This window comes from Ambystoma mexicanum, chromosome 10, assembly GCF_040938575.1.
Source record: "Ambystoma mexicanum isolate Mex_15411 chromosome 10, UKY_AmexF1_1, whole genome shotgun sequence".
Lineage (NCBI taxonomy): Eukaryota > Metazoa > Chordata > Amphibia > Caudata > Ambystomatidae > Ambystoma > Ambystoma mexicanum.
This window is the reverse complement of record NC_090932.1, coordinates 1,458,445,611-1,458,462,713: the sequence shown is the minus strand read 5'-3', so window position 1 is coordinate 1,458,462,713 and position 17,103 is coordinate 1,458,445,611.

The window sequence follows — 17,103 nt, the reverse complement described above, 5'->3', positions numbered from 1 at the left end:
ATAACGCGCTTAATACCCAGACGTTTCTAAGCACTGACCCAGGGATCAAACCTGTGGTGCTCCGTGTCGTCTTGCTTCCAAGGCGAGCACATTGCCCCTGTGCTATCCTCCCAAGACAATGTTATGGAAACCTGAGAAACCAGAGAGTGGAAAATCCTATACATCTGGAGAATTGAAAGGAATACAAACACTGTCAATCAAACATTGGGGATGACAACTGGAAATGTTATTATGGTTCCAGGAGCCTGAGAAGCCCAAGAGTAAAACCCCTATGAAAGGGAGACTGAGAAAAGCACTAAAAGTGTGAATAAGGGCTGGAAAAAGCTATTCGGGTTACGGGAGCCTGAGAAGCCTGAGTATGCATCTAACACATGAAAGGGGAACGAAGGAGATATGAATAATTGAATTAAAGACAAGAAAGCCAGAAGGATTGCTAAACTTTGAACAACCAGGGCAGACCACCACCCTATCCAAAATAACTTGTAAGAAAAGAAGCTACCTGAGGTCTACGGGGCCTTGGGGAGTCCCAGAGCCTTGAAGGAGGAAAGGACAGAAAAGGACAGAAAAGTTTTTTGTGTGTGTGTGTTCTCAGGCAATTCTGGACGAATGGAATTGTTTGCATCAAGAAACTATTTTCTTTATTAGAAGGAGAGGCTGCAAAGCTTAATTTGGTATCAAGGCTGGAAAGAATATCCCGCTAGGGAAAAGGAACTGCGCAATACTGAAAACAAGTCAAGTGTAACCTGGACCAGGCAGACGTCTTGCTGATGGAAAGAGTATCCCGCTAGGGAAAAGGAACTGTGGAATACTGAAAACAAGTCAAGTGTAACCTGGACAAGACAGAACTCTTGCTGATGGAAAGAATATCCAGCTAAGGAAAAGGAACTGCGGAATACTGAAAACAAGTCAAGTGTAACCTGGACCAGGCAGACGCCTTGCTGATGGAAAGAGTATCCCGCTAGGGAAAAGGAACTGCGGAATACTGAAAACAAGTCAAGTATAACCTGGACCAGGCAGAAGTCTTGCTGATGGAAAGAGTATCCCGCTAGGGAAAAGGAACTGCGGAATACTGGAAACAAGTCAAGTGTAGCCTGGACCAGGCAGAAGTCTTGCTGATGGAAAGAATATCACGCTAGGGAAAAGGAACTGCGGAATACTGAAAACAAGTCAAGTACAACCTGGGCCAGGCAGAAGTCTTTCTGATGGAAAGAGTATCCCGCTAGGGAAAAGGAACTGCGGAATACTGAAAACAAGTCAAGTGTAACCTGGACCAGGCAGAAGTCTTGCTGATGGAAAGAGTATCCCGCTAGGGAAAAGGAACTGCGGAATACTGAAAACAAGTCAAGTGTAACCTGGACCAGGCAGAAGTCTTGCTGATGGAAAGAGTATCCCGCTAGGGAAAAGGAACTGCGGAATACTGAAAACAAGTCAAGTGTAACCTGGACCAGGCAGAAGTCTTGCTGATGGAAAGAATATCGCGCTAGGGAAAAGGAACTTCGGAATACTGAAAACAAGTCAAGTATAACCTGGACCAGGCAGAAGTCTTACTGATGGAAAGAGTATCCCGCTAGGGAAAAGGAACTGCGGAATACTGAAAACAAGTCAAGTGTAACCTGGACCAGGCAGAAGTCTTGCTGATGGAAAGAATATCGCGCTAGGGAAAAGGAACTGCGGAATACTGAAAACAAGTCAAGTATAACCTGGGCCAGGCAGAAGTCTTTCTGATGGAAAGAGTATCCCGCTAGGGAAAAGGAACTGCGGAATACTGAAAACAAGTCAAGTGTAACCTGGACCAGGCAGAAGTCTTGCTGATGCTAGTGTACAAAATATTCCCTTTTCCTTCTATTATTTAGGTGTTTTCTATAGTAGTAGGGCCATTTAGCTGGATTGGATTAAATTTAGACTTAGCATCCACCCTTAGTTTGGGTTATGTTAGGTAGGGAACTTGCCGCCTAGAAATAGGGCAAGTTAGGCATTTGATTCCTTTTTTTATAAAACCCTTGAAACATGGCGTACAATCATCCGAGTCCGTCTTCTGGTTCACCACAATACATAATACACATACAGTCCATCTTCTGGTGATCACTGCGCCGCCGCAAATGTCGTCCAAATAAATGCTGATTATAAAAACAGTGAGGCGCATTGATCACATAGATAACTTTTTCCCACATGCCCATACCCTCCTCCCCTCCCTAGTTACCTTTCGGTCTGACTCCCCTCTATCCCCACAGTGTCAGTTCCCTTCCTCTAATGTGGGTCGGAACTGGTGCTGCATGGGTCCTTTCTTCTTCTTGTTTTCCCTTTTTTTTTAACTTTAGTGTCCCCCGCTATCCATGTAATGGAAGCGGGAACACCCCCAGATCTCCCGTTCCCCTTGTTCAGTGTAATGGGAGTCGGTATTTCACAAACAGCTGAAAGCGCAGTAACTGCGCATTCAGCATTTTTGGCCGATACCCACACCAAACACCAAGCGCATGAGATTAACACTATAGCAGCAATGCAATGGGCTAGCCACAGATGATAAGGCAAGTTTTATCAACCTCCTCCTATGTGGCCGCTGTTTACTTACACAAAGTGGAAGGGCAGGTACCCTTCACGATTCATAGTAGAACTGTGAGAGAGCTGAGCAAGCTTGGTTTAATTACTTAAGATGATTTATAAGTACATGACACTTTTATATCTCTACAGAGGTTTCAAGAACGTGATGATATGTCCTTCAGGCATTGAGTATAATTCTTTGGAATGAAGGGTGAGATGCCTTTCCTAGCTCCCCTACAGTAAGCCCTACTCTAACCTACATCACTAAAGCTGGTCCCTATCCACACCACTTGGAGGGGGATGGGGGGCTCTGTTGTACCGCTGGAGGACAGACAATGAAGGCAACTATGCCTCCAGAGCAAACGCGTATCTATGAACCATTGCGTTTTGAAATTCTTCATCAACCATACTACACGCCATGTTCCTTCCACTGTAAATACTTGTGGGACTGTGGTCGTATTGTCTCTGATTGTGGCCATGGCTGTCCCGCCTGATCCACCCCCTTGCCTATTGTGGATGCCTCTCCAGCTTGGCAGAGGCAGCAGAGGTTATTAATACCTCATAAACACACAGCGTTGACCTGGATGCGCCCCCCCCCCCTCCTCTCGAAAACTGCTTGGCTCAGGCAACTAACTTCGGCGGATAGCTGCGAAGAATTATACAGGCAATTATCCCAACCGAGTTCACACCCCAAAAATACCTGGTCAGCCTTTACTCAGTAGTCGCGCGCCACTTCCCAATGAGGTTGTTAATGATTTCACTGGGAAGATGTATATAGAAACCGACGAATGAACAAGTGTGAGATTCTGCAATATGATCTTGGCTTGGCTTAAGTTATTGATAGTGACGGTACACCCCGTCCCACCCATTAAGTCGCAGGTACACGTTTATGTGCTGTGGCTGGGCGCAAATGGCGTTTTCATTGTTTTGTGACTCGCAATATGCACATTTTTCCAGCCAAAAACAGATCTGTGTCCACCAAAAAGCTTTGTGAATAGGCCATGTGTCTCTCCTGCTGGCCTGAATTGCAAGTCGTCACTTAATGTTCACGCCTCATTTAATGCAAGTTGCAACCTTGGGTTCCACAAAGGTAGGTGCATATTGCAAACTGTCAAGGTGCAACGGACATGGCATGTGACGAGCTTATGCAAGCATAAAGGAGGGAACAGCAGTGTGCATCACAAGGGTTCTGGCTTTTGTTCATGCTGACTGTCAGGATGCAATCCAGAGAACCCTCCACGCCCCCAAAAGTGTGCTTCATGACTGGCTCTGGAATAGAAAGATCGGGTGTGCTTCAATCTGACTTGTGTGGGATGCTCGAGTCAGAGAATACCACCATTCAAAGGGCCTTCATTCTGCAAACTACCCGGCTCCCACAAAACAGAGTAAACCCACAAAAGCCCTGGCTTCTGCAAAACAGAGTAAATCCGCAAACTCCCCAGCTCCTGCAAAACAGAGTAAACCCGCAAACTCCCCGGCTCCTACAAAACAGAGTAAACCCACAAACTCCCCGGCTCCTGCAAAACAGAGTAAACGCGCAAACTCCCTGGCTCCTACAAAACAGAGTAAACCCGCAAACTCCCCGGCTTCTGCAAAACTGAGAAAAGCCACAAACTCCCCGGCTCCTGCAAAACAGAGTAAACCTGCAAACTCCCTGGCTCCTGCAAAATGGAGTAAACCCGCAAACGCCCTGGCTCCTGAAAAACAAGGTAAACCCGCAAACGCCCTGGCTCCTGAAAAACAAGGTAAACCCGCAAGCTCCCTGGCTCCTGCAAAACAGAGAAAACCCACAAACTGCCAGGCTTCTGCAAAACAGAGAAATCTGCAAACTCCTGCGCTCTTGCAAAACAAGGTAAACCAGCAAACTCCCCGGCTCCTGAAGAACAGAGTAAAGACACAAACTCCCCGGCTCCTGCAAAACAAGGTAAACCTGCAAACTCTCTGGCTCCTGCAAAACAGAGAAAACCCACAAACTCCTGGCCTCTTGCAAAACAGAGAAATCTGCAAACTCCCACGCTCCTGCAAAGCAAGGTAAACCAGCAAACTCTCTGGCTCTTGAAAAACAGGGTAAACCTGCAAACTCCCTGGCTCCTACAAAACAGAGTAAACCCACAAACTCCCTGTCTCCTGCAAAACAAGGTAACCCTGCAAACTCCCAGGCTCCTGCAAAATAGAGTAAACCAGCAAACTCCCTGGCTCCTGAAAAACAAGGTAAACCTGCAAACTCTCTGGCCCCTGCAAAACAGAGAAAACCCACAAACTACCCGGCTCCTGCAAAACAGAGAAACCTGCAAACTCCCCCGCTCCTGCAAAACAAGGTAAACCTGCAAACTCTCCGACTCTGCAAAACAGGGTAAACCTGCAAACTCCACGGCTCCTGCAAAACAGAGTAAACCCACAAACTCCAATAATCCTGCAAAACAGGGTAAACCCGCAAACTCCCTGGCTCCTGCAAAGCAGAGTAAATCCGCAAACTCTCTAGGTCATTTAAAACAGGGCAAACTTCCAGCTCCTGCAAAACAGAGTAAACCTGCAAACTCCCCGGCTCCTGCAAAACAGAGTAAACCCGCACAAACTCCCTGGCTTCTGCAAAACACAGAGTAAACCTGCAAGCTCACCGGCTCCTGAAAAACAGAGTAAACCAGCAAACTCCCGAGCTCCTGCAAAACAAAGTAAACAACAGATAGCTTATTGTATCCCAATGATATTTTATAGGGGCAACCCCACCCCTAACTTCCCCCATGAGCCTTCCCTTTTTCGTTTTGGCTGAAAGTTGGAAACAATCTTACTCTAAACTCACTTGTAATCCTGCTTTTAGCTGCTGCTTTAACACAGTTCATAGGGCAAAAAATAAACAATTCCTATATAGTTCTTGATTATTATAAAAACATCTTTTTATTATATTGTTTGTACATTATACATCAGAAATCACAGCCTGTCAGAAATTGCATTGTCTCATAAATGCAGTGCATGTTACATTCACTTCCTGAAGAACCGGTGACACGGGTTGAAGGGTATTGTGCAATACGTTTAGGATTCAATAGTTCTTGTATCAAAAGAAAAGAAAACATGAAAGTGACATTTTAGTTTTCGGTGTATAGGAGGTCCGTTAGGAACTGAATGTAATATGCATTGTATGTATAATACAACGTCGTCTGAATGTCGTCGGCTTCAGCAACCTGTTTCATCTGGCACAACTGTAAATTGTCCCGAGAGTGTGGATTCCTCGTGGCAAGCAGAGATACCACGCGAATCCAAGGGGACCCAAACAACATCATTTATTGACTTAATAACATCGGTTCCTGCACTAACAGCAACAGAAAAGAACGCAAAAGAGCCTTTAGAGGCCATCTCAAAATCCAGAATAATCACAACCGTCGCATCAATATTTCAACATCAAGCCGCCCCAAAGGGCAAACTCCCGCCGCTTCTAAAAATTCCAGCAACCCATCCTACCCAATTGTCTGCAGCAAAAGAAAAGCAAAGAGTAATATCGGAAGAAAGTGACCCTATTAACCTTTCGCCAAGAGGCGTCGAGGCCTTCCTAAATAACGAGGACTTGATGAACATTTCACAACATCTAACAGACTCGACAACACCTCAGTCATTGAACGACAAACTCACGCCAGAAACAGTCAAATCATTAGCTCAACTACAAACAGGATCCAACGCCGAAGAGTCAGGGACTGAGTCTCCACTTCTCACCCTTGAAAATCGTAGAAGGAGAGCCACCAGGAATCATGAGGACTTGCGGAAACCTGAACCTCATCGATCGAATCATAATTCAAAGGAAAGACCAACTCACCAAACACATGGAGTAAGAACGCGAGAAAACCGCTCTCACAACTTGAAAGGACGCAACGAAGAAACCCAACGCCCCAGATCTGACGTCCGACGATCAAGCGACCGCTTGCAAAGAACTACTAATAGATCCACTGCAAGCCGAAAAACCCTCTTAGACCACCTCCGCAAAAGACCTCAAATTAGATGGATCCTAAAACTAGAGCAAATTTCAGGCAACCGGGATAATGTAACTTTAAACAGAGGAACAGTTCTTGACCTGTTTAGTTACATCCCGAAATTGTGTGCGGTGAAGTCAGCTGATCTCCAGACAGTGGACCCAAGCCATATCAATCTTAAGGCGATTTCTCACCTCTACATCTCATCCTCAACTACAAACAAAATACTAAGATCAGCCGCAGAAGACTTCTTAATGATGGGCTATAACCTAACTGAATCTTCAAGAAAAAGAAAAATACTCAAACCCTCAGATTCAGAAGAGCGCTCTAACTCTTCAAAGGGAAATACGGATAGGAAACAAGCCTCTCAAAAACAACACTGCTCCACAAAGAGATCCTGAGTTATTCAAACGCAGAAAGAGCCCGAAAACCCGACTTACAAGAAAGACCCGACGTCATCTATAAAACCATCTGATCAACACTTATTATCTCGTGATCAACCCCAAAATACTCCACCTTCTCCAGCACCTCAAAGAGATAAGCGGGAACAACGCCAAATGAAAGGCCCACAGAAAATACAAAGGATGGTTCAAAACGAGACTTATTGCAACGTGGTAAAATCTCTTCCAGCATCCACACTTGAGACAATGTGGTCATGGCTGCCAAAGGCTCTGAAGCCTAAACGCCAAAAATAGCCACTCAAGTACAAGACCTACTGCGACACGAACGAAGATCAACAAACTCCGAAGCACGACCAAATAAAGATTTGCTCATGGAACACCAGAGGCTTCTGCCACCTAACCTCCTTGGGTTCAATAAATTGGAACAAATACGATATTATTTGTCTCCAAGAGACCTGGCTTCTTCAACCCCCGATTATCGATGGCTACGAGACAAACATAGTCGCAGCCAAAAAAGGCTTAACAGGAAGGCCGACTGTCGGCCTACTCGTGGCAATCCGAAGTGGCCGTGGCCTAACAAACATCAAAAAATTAAAAGAGACCCACTACATGTTAATGGTGAAGCTAAACTGGTCACTCGCTACAGAGACTAACACACTCCAGACAAAGTCAATGATTATCATCACCATATACTGGAACCCGGCCACAATAAATACCCAAAAATTCATCAAGGAACTGGAACGAGAAATTGACTGGATTTATCTAAACCAGCAAGTAGACCACATACTCATATGCGGGGATCTCAACATCAGTTGTCAAAACCTTGCTGACCCTCCTACTTCAAAATCCAAAGGACCACCAACAGACGAAAGGGTATCCAAATGGTTGAACTTAATGGACTCCAGAGCATTCTTCAACCTTGACCACGTCTTCTACGACCCAAAAAGATGTCCAACCTGGGAGAGAGCAAACTCTAAATCAACAATTGACCACATCTTCGTCTCTCGGCCATTATTAAACCTAGTAACATCATTCAACGTCATAAGAACAGAAGAGAGTGACCACAACCTCTTAGAAACCACCTGGTCTTCGGCCCCGCTTAAAAACATCTCGATGCCAACCAATATAGAACCAACAACACAAGGCACAAGACTGAGAATGAACGAAAGAGCAATAAGCTCCTTGACGGTAACCTATAAAGATCTAACTACACGCAACCAGTCTTCGTTGGTCGACTATACTCCATTGTTGACTATATTCAGATTCCCAAGTGGAAAGAATAACCACAATAGACCCCAACAGAAGCACACTTTCGATAAACTAATCTCAGAAAAGAAGAGGGAGCTAAGAAGAGCAAAAAGACAAGCATGGAAAATTAATCCCCAATCAGCACAAACTGTCATTACAACAGCAGTCAAAGCCTACAAACATTGGCTGAAAGGCCACCGCCACAACCTCTATCAACAGGATGCAGAAAACATTCTCACAGCGATAAACGGCAACCACGCGACAGACTTCTGGACTCTCATCCATTCAGCTACACCTGGAGCCCTCCCTTGCCAACTTAACGGAATCACCACTGCAGTTTGGGAGACCTATTTTGAAACCCTATTCCAACAACCAGCCACCACTCAGGATTTAGCGAGCGGCACTGACTCCCCATGGATCAAGTTAGATGACCCTGAAGACATCCAAATTCAAATAAGAAAATTAAAACCATCTCGTGCCCCTGGACCGGACGGCATAACAAACTTTGATTTGAAATCACATCCGGAAGCGTGGTCCTCACTCCTGAGCATAATCTTCAGCCGCTGCTCGACTTCTAAATCTATCCCACCATCATGGACCTGCGCGAACATTGTCCCGATTTATAAAAAAGGAAACAGGGCTGATCCAGCAAACTTTCGCCCCATAGCCCTTTTGGATCCAATAGGCAAACTTTTTGGTTCCCTTCTCTTGCAACACTTCACCAGGTGGGCAAACAACGCCCCTTGTCAAGACAACCTTCAAACCCGCTTCAAGAAGAACTTAGGCACGAACGCCAACATCCTAATATTGAATACACTGAAAAATAAGATCCTGGAAGGAAAACCCAACCTATACATCACGTTCGTGGACCTAACCCAGGCGTTCGACAAAGTGGATTGTGCAAGACTATGGCAGAAACTAACTCAATGGGAATGCCCTCCCGAGCTCCTGAATCCAATCAAGGCTCTATACTCAAATACGTCAATGAGAGTACGGTTAAACCAACAAGGGACCCTATCTGGGGTGATAAAAACAGCCAGAGGGGTAAAACAAGGCTGGCCGCTGGCACCTGCCCTATTTTGGACCTACCTAGGTGATTTTCAAGACTCAGAAAAACTAATCCATTCATTTCAACCTAAGTTAGGAGGTGCTCAGATCAGTCGCCTGCTGTACGCAGACGATCTGATCCTATTGGATCACACCCCAATAGGTCTCCAACGACAACTGAATAACCTGCAAAGATACATGGCCGAAAACAACTTGGAGATCAACGAGTCAAAAACAAAAACGATGGTGCTCCAAAAAACATCTAAATCGAAGGAAAAGATTCGCCTCCACTTGGGTTCGACCCAAATCGAAATCATGACTAACTTTAAATACCTGGGTGTCACGTTAGACAGCTCTTTAAAAGAAAAAGCTATGCAAGAGGTTCTCATCGCGAAAGCTAAGAAGCTATCCATACAGGGGAAGGCTATAGACATCAAATTCGGACGTTATTCGCTAATCCCAGTGAGAGACTTTTATAAAAAAAAGGTAATACCATCGCTAACCTACGGGACGGACGCTATGCCAAACCTCCCACCAGAGCTTTGGCCTAAATTGGAAGCCTCTTTTTGGAGAAGAATTCTTGGCCTTCCAAAATCGACCCCGATCGCCTCGATCAGGAGAGAACTAGGCCTTCTATCTTTGGGAACCACAGTAGCGTTAAACAGTATCCTATTATATAGGAAATGTATCATGCCAGAATCCCTGTACGCCTACCGCCTGATAAATCAAGAACTGGAATTGAAATCATGCAAAACACTCCAGAACTGGGAATCCAAGATGCTCAACCTTTTATACTCAGTGGAAAGCTGCAAAGATGAACTGATAACCAATCCAGTCAAAACCTCTAAAAAAATCAAAGAGTGGGATTGGATAAAAACCCTAGAAACAGCAAATAAATACAAATTGACCAGCCACCTCCCACCATTCTTTAACAAACTGGACACTTTGCAAACATACCTCAAACTTTTCCCAAGTAGATCAGCTCGACTCTACTTTTTGAAAATTTGACTGAACCTCTTGAGAACAAACGAAATTTTGGCTATTAGAGGCTTAACACCAACAAACACATGCCGCTGTTGCAAATCCTCCACAGAAAGAGAAACAATCCGCCACCTCCTCCTGAACTGCCCAGAGACACGCGACATCCGCTTCACCTACTTGAAGAACAACATCTCTGACTTTTCTTCACTAGATGAGGAAAATTGCTGGAATAAGCTGATCGCTGGCGACAAACCAGGCTGGGCCCTGGCGACCGTAAACATTATGGAATATATCATCAACGTGAAGCTTCCACTCTACATTCCGAATACTCTCCCCATCACGACCAACTAATCTAAAAGGAACTCATGAGATACACATAACCTGATCCTTCACGTCCCCGGCGGAAGAAAACTCGTTAATCTGCTATCTTCCTTGTTTGGCCTTCGGACTAGAAGAAAAATTCAATTCAATCCACTGCTTTGTTAAAAACTCCGAAGTGATTAAATAAACAAAAAAAAAAAAAAATATGCACTGTATATATAATACAACGTAATCACTTGCATGCTGGTATTTTGAATAATACAGCGGTGCTTAGCCCACATACTTGTTTTTCACTTTCATAATTTGCAAATTTAACATCTGAACCCATAAACGTCACTGTGGCAGTTCAGTTGTTATGTATGCTGTTTAGGATGTACACTGGGATTGCTGCACTTTGGGGTGTGTGTGATTTATGTAATATGTTGGCCTTTATGAAACGTGAGGACTATTTAAATATTGATTGTATGTGAAGGAAATAAATATCTATTTGACGAAAACATACTAGCTTCTATTATATCCATTGTCATGTCCAGACTGGACTATGCAAACTCCATGTACCTGACCTGGGTGCACCGGCTAGCAACTTAACAAACAACAAAGAGTCCAAATGCAGCTGCTAGACTCCTCCTTGCACTGGGACGAAGGGACCACATCTCGCCTGCTCTCTGCACCCTCCACTGGCTACCTATTGGACAAAGGGCCACGTTAGAAATCCTATGCATCACCCACCGAGCAGTGCAGAAGGCCGGACCGACATACCTCCAAGGGAAGACTATGACCTACTGCACAAGACGCACCCTGAAGTCAAACACGGCCCTCCTACTAGTGATCCCAGCCTCCATCTCAGCCAGGCTTGGAGGGTCAGCCTACTCTACCTTGGTACCAACTCTGTGGAATTCACTGCCTCCCCATATTCGGCACAACCAAGACTGCATGGCCTTTCGTAAAGCGTTTTAACATGGCTTTTCCCAAATACATGAAAGGAATCGCCTAAAATCCATCCACCAACGGCCACATCATTGAGAGTATCGGCATTAACTCGAAACACAGCAACAGTAGAGCCACAGAAGCCGTCTAATTAATTAAATACTTCACCTCGGAAAAGCAGGAACAGTCAGGGCACAGAGTTGCCCTATGGACCAAAGGGGTTCTGCAGGCTGTACGCACCCGGCTCGACCACCAAGGCATAGCTGGTGGTAACCGATCAATAGAGGCTACCCCTGCCTACCTAGGAATAAGAGGCAAGAACCCCACACTGGAGACACAGAAGTAACTATGCCTGGCTGGACTCTCCACAGAATCTTGCAATATCCCTTGGAAGCACCCAGCCTCCCACCTTAAACTTCCAGCAGGGAACTGGAAATTAAGCCCTGTGAGTCCTACTACAGAGCGTCTGGAAAAGGACCACCCGAACGACATAACACAACATACCCTCACCGGACGGATTACCTCTCTCTGAAATCCACTATTACAAACCACTAGGACAGACACAACCGGCACATTGAGCTCCGAAAGCCTCCTACCGATAACCAAAGACACTCGCTCCTACCAATATGCTCACTCTCCACTTTACATCAACAAACAATAGAACGCAGCTACACTCCTCGATCAATTCGACCTATCTGCACACATACCTACATTGCTCCTAGAACACCTCAACAGCCTGGTAGACCGCAGCTATACACCACGAGGAATCGGCCTAGCGGCACACATACTCTCTTTCACAGGCCCCATGGAAGCCAGAATGCAGACTAGGAGCCCACCCTCCATGTTGCGCACATTACGCTGATCTGTCACGTCCACCGCACCACACCTAACATTAGAATGCTGCCAACCCGCGCAAAACCATTCTGGCTGCACACATACCAAGTGGACCCAACCACTGTGTGCTACGCTACTCTCTCCACAGATACAGAGCACGGTCCGCGAGGAAGTTCATCCCACAGCGCTTTGAGATCAAACCATATATAAGGCGCTATACAAATGCACCATAACATAGCATAACATAAACTGTAATACAGGAGCGATTCCCTTTTAAGAGTTAACTGGTAAGCGGGTATTTTGGATTTTAGCTAGTGTTTTGTTGTGGGGTGGCTCGCTCTCGCTTATGTCATGCCCCAGGGTTCGGCCCAAAGTCCTTCTTGTAGTAGAACATGTTCAGAGTTGCTTAGAGTTTCTTGGGCTTTTTTCACCAATTTCATCAGGAAAATGGTTCATACAACTCACCGTACCATTTGCATATGGGTGGGTCTCGGGCTCCCCCCATTCGCTCGTTCTTTGGTGGAGGGGGGTCGTTCCTGATAACCCCTGCAAGTCGACATTCTCTGACTCGGGCTCGAGAGCTGCTGTTATGAAAAGATTAAACCTGCAGCTACTCTGAAACGCCACGTTTTCACTAGTCCAATATTCGTCACTGAAACACAGTACGCTGCTTTCAAATCCGCATTTGTATTCAGGCATATTTAAAATAACACACGCGGCTAAAAAAAACACACGGGCAGGAAGTTAAGAATGACATCCCATCCTGTCACCCTGGTAACCCCTTTCATGGACAAGCTGTCCTCTTCCACTCGCTAGCCCAGCTCGTCACTCTTTTTACAGCCGGTTCCTGCCTTGGCACGTTGAGAATGCTCACCTGGTGCAGCCTGCGCCCCCATAGCCTGATCGTTCAAAAAAATGTCCAAAAGACCACACACAAAAAAATGACTTCCTTTTTTCATTAGAGCTGAAAATGAAAGGCCGCAAAAGCCCTGTAAAAGGCTCGCGGCACTCGTAACTGGGCCGCACGTACAGTTAGGACGTTTTCTCGAAAGAGGTTCCTAAACGAAGCAAGCTCGACAGCAATGCCCACCGCGCACCCCTTCAGCAGTTTTGTCACGCATGTGCTGAAGACTTACCAGCGCAAAGGACGTTACAAAGCAATATAACGTGCGCATACTCGCCAGTGCACCACCCATGATCAAGTGGGCACAAAACATGCCACCAGCATGGCCACAAAAACACATTGGAGCGTATGTTCCATCTGGGCGTACCGGAAACCATAACAGCCTTGAGTAAGGCTGCAACGCCTTCCATTAAAATTGCACCCCATGTTCACTCCTTTTTATGGCAGAGAGGAGTGGTGAAACACAACTTGCCCACATGTATTTTCATGCCGGTGCAAATGCTAGGGATCCCTATGGTGTCTGTCAGCTTTATAGACCACTAAAGCAGGCGGACCACATGCTCACGTGGCAGACAGCGTGTACAATTACAAATAAGCCTGCCACATGCTCACATGTCGGGTAGCATTTACAGTTAATTGTAAATGCTGCTTACTATGCACGCACGGTAAGCAGGCTTTACCTTTTTGCATGGCGGCGTGCAAATGTGCAGGGCAAAAGGTGGCGTACATCCATGCTGTTCCGGGCACATTCTGCTTTTCATTTGCGAATAAGACATAGGGCCTCATTACAACCTTGGTGCTAAGTGCACCAACTTTACCACCATGGTGTAAACTCCGTTTACACCATGGTGGATGGCGGATTTACCGCCCCATTCCAAGGTGAGTGGGGCGGTAAATCCCCATTTCCCATTTTCCCTTCCCCATTCCCATTTTTGCCCCATAGGGCATAATGGGAGTGGGGAAGGCGCTAATTACGCCGCCGTAAATTACGGCGGCGTAATTAGCACCATGGCAGGTTAGCGCCATGGATTTTAACGCCTGCTAAAAGCAGGCGTTAAAATCAGAATCAGGCGTTAAGGGTTAACGGTGGCGTTAACCCTTAACGCCTGAGTTGTAATGGGGCCCTATACTGTTTTACCATCTCTGAAGAAGTAGTTCACTTCACTGAAGAATGCTAGATACAGTCAAGTAAGGCGCAGCTGCAACAATGGACTGAACAGTAAGTTACAATGGGCCTCATTACGACCCTGGCGGAGTGGGTCTACGCCAGCGTTATTCGCGGCGGACCCGTCCGCCCTACTACGAGTTCCCGTAGCGCCATGGAGCCGTTTTCCGCCTGGTTTTTCCGGGCGGAGAAATCCATGGCGCTACGGGACCTTGTTGTTAATTACGCCACCGTATTTTACGGTGGCGTAATTAACGCCTTCCCCACTCCCATTATACCCTATGGGGCAAAAATGGGAATGGGGAAGGGTAAAATGGGGAATGGGGATTTACCGCCCCGCCAAGGTCGGAATGGGGCGGTAAATCCGCCAACCCCCATGGCGCTATCGGCAGCTTTCCGCCGTGCTCCATGGTGCATTTTGCACCGCGATTTCCGCCAGGGTCGTAATGAGGGCCAATCTCCATATATGTCCATCAAGTGCACAGGAGCTTTGACCTTGGTTGATCAACATATACTTCTCTTTATGTTGTTAAGGAAGTTGAAGTCACCTGGCTTCTATGCAGTCAGCCTCAGTGTGAAGCAGGGTTTCATGGGAATGGTTCTGTAAACTGCCAAAGTTTGGGTTGCAGTGGGGGAAGTTTAGTTTAGTTTTTTAAATTATTTTGATTAAGTATGTATGCTTTATAATAAACCTTTATACATATTTACATAGCCGGTCGATAGCACAGCGTGTAGAGTTCTAGGTTTGACTTTCTGCAGAGCTCGTAGCGCTATACAAATGCAAATTATTATTATTTTTATATTTATATCTCATCAATCCATCTATATAGGTTTGGGGGTTTTATTCACGCAACTAAAGATAGCACTTGGCAGCCTTTTTATACTGTGATGTTGTATGACGGTGAGCTGCTATACGTGAGGCGGCTGAATTGTACCGTTTACTCATATTGGCAGAAATACACACTTGCAATGAGGAAGGGCAGTGATAACATTACCTGTATGAGCTGGCATGTCAGAGGGCTGGGAAAGCCCATTAGGGCACGGAAATTGATTGGATACTTGAATCGATGACGGGTTCGGATACTAACCCTGAAGGAGGTGCAGGCCGTAACAGAAGTTGGTGCTGGCTTTGCAAGACAATGGGTTGACTTCCGTTATTATAGAGTGTACTCTCCCCAGTCAGTGGAGGCGTTGACCCTTATGCATAGATCGCAGTATTCTGTTTGCGTCTCTAAGATTGACCCTGTGGGGAAAATACATCACAGTCCATAGCAAAGCTAATGCCACTGACCTTCTCATTGTCAATATGCATTGCCCGAATATTGATGATTGCGATGTTGCCGAAATATCTTCCACATATGTGCTAGTGACTTTACATCCTCTGTGATATCGGGTTCGGATATGAAAATAAATCCTAGATGTGTGCTTGGACCTCGCTGGGCGTGTGGCTGATATGCTCCTAGATGTGTGCCTGGACCTCGCTGGGCGTGTGGCTGATATGCTCCTAGATGTGTGCCTGGACCTTGCTGGACGTGTGGCTGATATGCGCCTAGATGTGTGCCTGGATCTCGCTGGGCATGTGGCTGATATGCCCCTAGATGTGTGCCTGGACCTCGCTGAGCGTGTGGCTGAGATGCTCCTAGATGTGTGCCTGGACCTCGCTGGTCATGTGGCTGATGTGCTCCTAGATGTGTGCCTGGACCTCGCTGGGCGTGTGGCTGATATGCTCCTAGATGTGTGCCTGGACCTCGCTGGGCGTGTGGCTGATATGCTCCTAGGTGTGTGCCTGGACCTCGCTGTGGCTGATATTCTCCTAGATGTGTGCCTGGACCTCGCTGGACATGTGGCTGATATGATCCTAGATGTGTGACTGACCTCGCTGGGTGTGTGGTTGATATGCTCCTAGATGTGTGCTTGGACATTGCTGGGCGTGTGCGTGCGGCTGATATGCTCCTAGATGTGTGCTTGGACCTCACTGGGCGTGTGGCTGATATGCTCCTAGATGTGTGCCTGGACCTCGCTGGGCGTGTGGCTGATGTGCTCCTAGATGTGTGCCTGGACCTCGCTGGGCGTGTGGCTGATATGCTCCTAGATGTGTGCCTGGACATCGCTGGGCGTGTGGCTGATATGCTCCTAGGTGTGTGCCTGGACCTCGCTGGGCTTGTGGCTGATATGCCCCTAGATGTGTGCCTGGACCTCGCTGGGCATGTAGCTGATATGCTCCTAGATGTGTGCCTGGACCTCGCTGGGTGTGTGGCTGATTTGCTTCTAGATGTGTGCTTGGACCTCGCTGGGCATGTGCGTGTGGCTGATATGCTCCTAGATGTGTGCTTGGACCTCGCTGGGCGTGTGGCTGATATGCTCCTATATGTGTGCTTGGACCTCGCTGGGCGTGTGGCTGATATGCTCCTAGATGTGTGCTTGGACCTCGCTGGGCGTGTGGCTGATATGCGCCTAGATGTGTGCCTGGACCTCGCTGGGCGTGTGGCTGATATGCTCCTAGATGTGTGCCTGGACCTCGCTGGGCGTGTGGCTGATATGTTCCTAGATGTGTGCCTGGAACTCACTGGACATGCGGCTGATATGCGCCTAGATGTGCGCCTGGACCTCGCTGGGCGTGTGGCTGATATGCTCCTAGATGTGTGCCTGGATCTCGCAGGGCGTGTGGCTGATATGCTCCTAGATGTGTGCCTGGACCTCGCTGGGCGTGTGGCTGATATGCTCCTAGATGTGTGCCTGGACCTCGCTGGGCGTGTGGCTGATATGCTCCTAGATGTG